This window comes from Hypanus sabinus, chromosome 4, assembly GCF_030144855.1.
Source record: "Hypanus sabinus isolate sHypSab1 chromosome 4, sHypSab1.hap1, whole genome shotgun sequence".
Taxonomy (NCBI): domain Eukaryota; kingdom Metazoa; phylum Chordata; class Chondrichthyes; order Myliobatiformes; family Dasyatidae; genus Hypanus; species Hypanus sabinus.
The window spans coordinates 80,282,892-80,289,890 of NC_082709.1; the positions used below are offsets into that span (position 1 = coordinate 80,282,892).

General features: G+C 37.9%; 1 pseudogene; it reads left to right on the forward strand.

Moving 5' to 3' along the window:
• LOC132392130 (RAD52 motif-containing protein 1-like) overlaps positions 1-6,678 on the forward strand; it is a 32,248-nt pseudogene extending 25,570 nt beyond the window's left edge.
• The last annotated feature ends 321 nt before the right edge of the window (positions 6,679-6,999 follow it).

Below are 6,999 nucleotides of genomic sequence, written 5' to 3' on the forward strand. Positions count from 1 at the left end.
AATTTCTAACAACACCCTTGAATGCCTTCTATGTAATGTTCTCCAATCCCACTAGAAATTTTTTGAGTTGCCTGTCATTGGTGTGGACCAGCCGCTGTGGAACACCAACAGCCAACTAGAAAAGCCTCCTTTATTCCCACTCTTTACCTTCTGTCAGTTAGCCAATCTTCAGTCTATATTTGCATCTTTCCTGTAATACCAAAGGTTCTAAGCTTGTTTGGCACTTTGAAAAACAAACTTCTGAAAATCTAAGTAAACAAAATACAATTTTGTTTATATAATGATGAGATTAGAGGTGTGGGTTGTAGAGGTGCCCCCCCATATAAAAGACACACCAAATCAGATTACTGACAAAGCCTGCTCTTCTCAAGAAAGATCTGTTTAGGTGCACCATGTCTCAATTAAAACAACTTTCAGAGGATCTTAGAAGAATTGTAGAGATGCATGAAGCTGGAAAAGGCTACAAAAGTATTTCTAAAGATCTGAGTGTTCATCAGTTCACAGTAAGAGAAATTGTGTACAAATGGAGGGAACTCCACGTTGTTGCTACTTACCCTAGGAGTGGACATCCTGCAAAGATCATACCAAGAGCACAGTGTGCTCTGCTGAAGGAGGTGAATAAAGAACCCAAGGGTATCAGCCAAAGACCTGCAGAAATCTCTAGAACTTGTTGAAGTCTGTTCATGTGTCCACTATAAGAAAAGCTCTGAACAAGAATAGTCTTCATGGAAGTACACCTGGATGTTCCAACACACACAAAATGCTGGTGGAACGCAGCAGGCCAGGCAGCATCTATAGGAAGACGCACTGTTGACGTTTTGGGCCGAGTCCCTTCGTCAGGACAATCATGGTTTGGGGCTGCTTTACTGCCTCAGGGCCTTCACACCTTGCGGTGAATTCAAAATTGTATCAAGACATTTTACAGGAGAATGTCAGGGTAGCAATCCGTCACCTGATGCTTACTAGAAGTTGGATGATGCAGCAAGACAATGATCTGTAACACAAGAGTAAATCAAATTTATCAAACAAGAATTTCCCTCAAGGAAATCAAGCTGATAAGCTTATTTTATCATGTGCCTCCAAGGACCCTGAAACCTCTTCCTTGATAATGGATTCTAACATCTTATAAACTGTGTCAAACACTGTTCGAACATTCATCTTTTCCTGACAGCCTTGCGCAAATTGACTGATGATGTAAAGTGAGGAACTAATTGTTCTGCTGTCGCTGTCAGAAATAAAAATAAATATTTGAATGCCACATTCTTGTAAAACAGATTTCCACACTTTTGTTCTTTGTGGGGTGGTCTTTGGCTCTTTCTCATTAACTTTTATATGAAATGCAGATATTTGAATATTGATGCAAGTTAGTGTCCTCAGTACTTTTGGAACAAGCTTCTCCGCAAGCAATAACGATGTCATAAATAGTAATAGTTTTGACAAGAAAACTACCAAATGTGGAATGCCTTGGATCAATATTTGAAATTTCAAGAATATATGATGATCATTTACTGCACTTGAGTCTTTATAGATAATGATTCCTGTGTTTGATAGTGAGGGAAGTGTTGTAATCTTCAGTCCTCATCTTAATTTACAGCTGCAGAGATTTTCTGATACCGATGGATGTGAAGAAAATTCCCAAGAAGTGCAATCACAGAGGAAGAGCATAAAATACCTTTGTGTAATGGAAGTTAAATTTAGAAATTATGGCATGTGTTCCAGTGGTGTTGGGGTTTCTGAGGAATTTGAAATTCAAGATGTGAAAGGTAAGAAACGATTAGCTTTGAGTTGCAGAGGTTTGTTATAACATCACAGTAATGCAGATCAGTTTCTGTTATGAGTAAATGTTTTAAATTAGTTTCTGATGTTGGTTAAAGAATATTGGTCAGTACAGCTCGAGGGTGGTGGGGTGGAGATGCGTATCTACCAAAGGAGGTGTAAGACGCTCCTTTCCTCCACTAGCCTGCAGGTCACCCTTGTTGTAGAACCTGCTTAGATTCTGCCCCCCCCCCCCCCACAAGATCACAGTCATGTGAAGCCATGAGAGCAGGTGGTGGATGCTCATATGTGCAGCTGGTGCATATCACAAGTTCCTGGTTATGTGACCACTGTCGCCAGGCAAATAATATTTGAGTAATATTAATGATGGCTGGAGGTCACCTGTCTTATAAAGACACTGTCCAAAAGGTGGCAATGGCAACCACTTCTGTGGAAGACTTTTCCTAGAACGATCATGGTCAAGACATTGATCACCCATGTCATACAACATGGCACAATGATGATAATAGCTGGAGAACTTTCTGCTTTTCATTCTGCCATGAATCTTTAACATGCACCTAAAAGGGCAACAACTTCAGCAATGCAGTCCCACCTTACAATGTTCCCAAGGGCAAAGTTTTGCACCTGCTCAAAGGTGATACTAGCTGAGATAATCCAGCACCTTTGTTACAAACAGTTTGTTTTTCTAACAACTTGCTTGCCATTAAATGCAAATTTAAGTTTGCTGTTGCATTTGCTTTCCCACCCTGAATATAATATTTAAACCATAACACACACAAAATGGTGGAAGAACTCAGCAGGTCAGGCAGCATCCATGAGGAAGAGTAAACAGTGAATGTTTAGGGCAGAAATGTTGACTGTTTATTCCTTTCCATGGATGCTGCCTGGCCTTCTGAGTTCCTCCAGCATTTTGTGGTATGTTGCTCTGGACTTACAGCATTTGCAGAATCTCTTGTGTTTATCAAACCATAAACCAATTTGTGCAGCTTGATGCAAAGCAAACAATGGGTAACACAAAAATATCAGTCCTCATTCACGATACTAAAAGGAACTTGTATTTTATTAGAATCAGAACAAGGGTGAGGATTTGGAATAATCTATCATCTGTTCATCAAGGTTATTGCCTTCAGAGTAGATTAGAAATTAGTAGATTTTGATCAGTTATATGGGTAGAGACAGTCTCTCCAAGCTCTCAGGTTAAATCAATTGGACTGTATCAAATATAATATGAAGCTCCTCTGTCAACTTACTTGATGCCCATATTTACTGGACAGATATGTTGCTTTGATTCTTCCAAATTTGAGGTGTAGCTGCCAAGACTACAGTTGGATAGCAGGCTAAAACAGTCATTTGGTTCTCTAGCTGGTTGGTCATGTTCAAGCCCAACAGTGGTAATTGATGATGTAAACATCATCAAGGTTCCTGCAAATGCTGGAAATACACAGCAACACACAAAAATGCTAGAGGAACTCAAAGAATAATTATCTGGCTGAGTTTGAATAGGTGTTCTTAAGCCTTATCACAATGAAAACATTTTTTTTAAATCAATGTTTGCTTTTAATTGCTTTTTGTGGAATATTTAATGTGAATAGTTGCTCTTAAATAAGTGGCAAATTTGAATATTCATTTATTGGCTACAGAAGTCTTTTGAAGCTTATTGAAACTGTTTATTCATTCTTTCTGATCTGCTTACAGGAATATACTTTCAAATGTAATTCTGATCTACTGAGCAGTCAATGAAGATCTCTTTTTATTTTAAATTTCAGATCCACTAAATTATGCGCTAACAATTGGAAGGATGCAAAAGTGTGCAATACAGCAAGCTTTATCAGAAAGCTTTTATGCAGAAGGTGGTCCTTGTTGTCCTGGGTAAAGCCATATACTATCCCAGACTTGGCAAGCAATGCAGCATTTACATTAACTGTAGTGACATGGGTGGAAAGCAGATCATTTACCCAGGACTTGAAGAATTAATTGTGAGTATAGGATAAATTCTATGTCTACTCTAAAATTAAAAAAAACAGTTAATTTTTCTGGCGTTCCAGTCTTATTTTGGTGCTTTTTTTAAAAAAAAGTTAAACGGTAAGATCACATTGGGTTGTCTCAGATGCCAACTACAGACAAAGTATAGTGATGTGATTGTTTAAAGAGCACAACTAATTACAGGGCTTGTATCAAATGATGCAGAAAGTGAACCCAATGGGGTTCTCCCACACACCTCAGTCCTGTGGTGCCTGCTGTTTACAAGGGCTATGTAGATGAGAACGACAAGAGGTGATAAGCTTCCATTTCCTGCACTCACTCTTTAAACTCTGTCAAATCCCTGTTTTTAAATGATGGTAAAATGATACAGTCCTTCTGCTAATGGGGCTTCTGAATAAATAATGACATTTAAACTTTTAATCCCTACAGTGTGATTTATTATTTATGAGGAACCAGGTGGTGAGTATTCATTAGATTTTCTCCTGGTAGAAAATGGGAAGGTCTCTATGCAGTGGAGCTCAGAACAGGATGGAATGGCCCACCACACAGAGGAGGAGCTTCAAACACAACTACGGGTACTGTCACGGATGATGTCAGTATGTTCCATCTTTAGTCAGAATGTGAAAATTGTTTTTTCTATAAGTGTGTATAATTTAATTATAAAATGCTTCATCTTAAAATGCTTTATGGTTATTAACCCTCTAATATGAGACCTCCACTGGTCAGAGTTGACCATGGTTGTTGCATCCTAGCTGACTAGATATGCAAGCCTAGGCAATATGATATGAAGAGCAAGCTGTTGCTCATATAGCAAGCTCCCCCTCTCCACACATCTGATGAATCCAAAGGAGTGGCAGAGACTGATGCAGTTTGATCCAGCAGTATCGCTTGAGTTGCCAGTCAACACTGAACTAGATGTAGGACTACCTTAGGGACTTGAGCTCAGGATTTTTCCTCCAGGTTACTACCAAAGCCTTCCCTGTGAGTATAGTCCCAAGGCAGTGGAGACTTGAGATCAGAGTATTCCTTCAACTAGATGAGCTGCCAACCATGGCTAATTAACCCCATCTGTCTGAAGCAACTTATTTAAGACACCAGTAACCTGCCTTTGCCCCATCTTTCAGTAAAAGCAGTTACTTTGGGCTTAGCAACTGAGCCACGTGAAGGCCAAGAGCTGGACTTGGTTGTCAGAGGCTATTTGAGATGCATGCCATTGGGAGCATTTAATAGGTAATGGGAGCTTATCCTCATTACCACACACCTGCCCCCCCCCATCACCCCCAGTTGTGACAACCTTAAGTTCCCTGATGAAACCACACCTGGAGTTTTGTGTGCAGTTTCAGTCTCCTTTTCTTTTTACAATATTTTTATTCAGAAGAAAAAACAAGATTTACAGAGTGCAACACATAGATACATCTCAACATAAATTGTGTACATTCATATATTGTAATAAAATTGATCAAAATGTTATAGCATAACACATAAAGGTATACCACTCCGTAATCAAAAAATTAAAGATAGGTCATACATCATAGAAGAAATTTTTTTTATAAAAAAAAGTCAACCCCCTACCAACTACCAAAGAAAAAAGCTGATGGATGATAATGGATAATTAGAAAAAATATACATTCGCTTGAGAAGATAAAAATATGCATAGAAGTCTTTGCACTGTTAAACTTTATAAATTAGAAAAATAATTTAGGAAAGGTTCCCAGATATCATAAAAAGATTGTTTCAAATTTAAGACTGAGCAGCACATCTTTTCTAAATTTAAATAAGACATAATATCACGTAGCCATTGAAGATGTGTAGGAGGGGTAGACTCCTTCCATTTAAGCAAGATTGCTGTCCTTGCTAAAAGAGAGGTAAAAACTAAAACCTGTAGGTTAGGAGTATTTAAAGTTATATCTTCATTTGCAATAATACCAAACAAGGCAGTAAGGGGATTTGGGTCAAATTGGACCCTAAAAAGTTGTGAAAAGGTATGGAATACTTCCCGCCAAAACTTATCAATTTTAGGGCAAAACCAAAATATATGAATTAAAGAGGCATCAGCAGAGTTGCATTTATTACAAAGTGGAGAAACGTTTGGATAAAAACTGGACAGCTTCTGTTTAGAAATGTAAGCTTTATGAACCACTTCAAATTGTAGAACAGAGTGATGAGCACAGAAAGATGATTTATTAACCCGTTTAAGAATTTTATTCCATCTTTCATCAGAAATCTGACAATTTAGGTAATCCTCCCAAGCTTTTTTTATTTTATCTAAAAAGTTTTGTCTAGAATCAGGACCTATAGGAAAAGTAGTTAATTGGAAACATAACAAATCTCTAATTTGAAGGTATCTGTAAAAATGGATCTCAGGATCTCTTGCTTCATTTGACCAATTGTCAACTAAATTTGCACTCCCAAAAACACATTTTTACAGATACCTTTAAATTAGAGATTTCTTACGTTTCCTTGTCTTAAAAAAAGATATCCTTGCTTCAGATGAAATGCAGTGTGGACTCAACAGATTGCTTTCTGGAATGAGTGAGCTGTCATGAGATACTGAGGAGGCTGGACCTCTGTTTCTTAAGTAGCTCAACGGGGTAGAAATGAGAAGGTTTTTAAGGAATCTAGAACTGTGGGATCACTGTCTCAGAATAAGAGATAGAATGGCCTTTCCTGCTTCTATATCTTTTATGAGAAAATTAATTGATGTTTAGAACCAATTACATTTCAACCCAGTACGCTTCATAATTTCTAAAATGTTATTGCTTTGCAGAAAACTTGGAATAAAACAATTGGAAGTGTTTCTCTTCACAGATAAATGACATTTCATGGAGTCAATTTGAACACGAGGGTCAGGAAGAAATCTTTTCAGATCTTAGTTTTAACACATTTTATAGAAGGAATTGGAACATGAGGAGCTGCTAAGCTGTTTGAACAAGTCCATTCCAGTACCTCTACAGAATTTACCTTGCTTGTATTTTGTGTTAACAAAAATATGATCCAAAATACTGAGTTGATTTTAAGAACAAGAAATAGTATTTCACTCTACTTGATCTGACAACTTGTCTTTGGGACTGTGATATTGAGTGTATTTGTTTAAAAGAGGAAAATACATCGCAATTAATGGCTCACAACTGATTAAGGGAAAATGATTTGTGCTGCACCGTGGCAATGTATTTACAGGCAACAACTATATAGAGGGAAGGGAGAACGTCAGATAGTGGAGAGCACCCCTGTGGTTGTCCC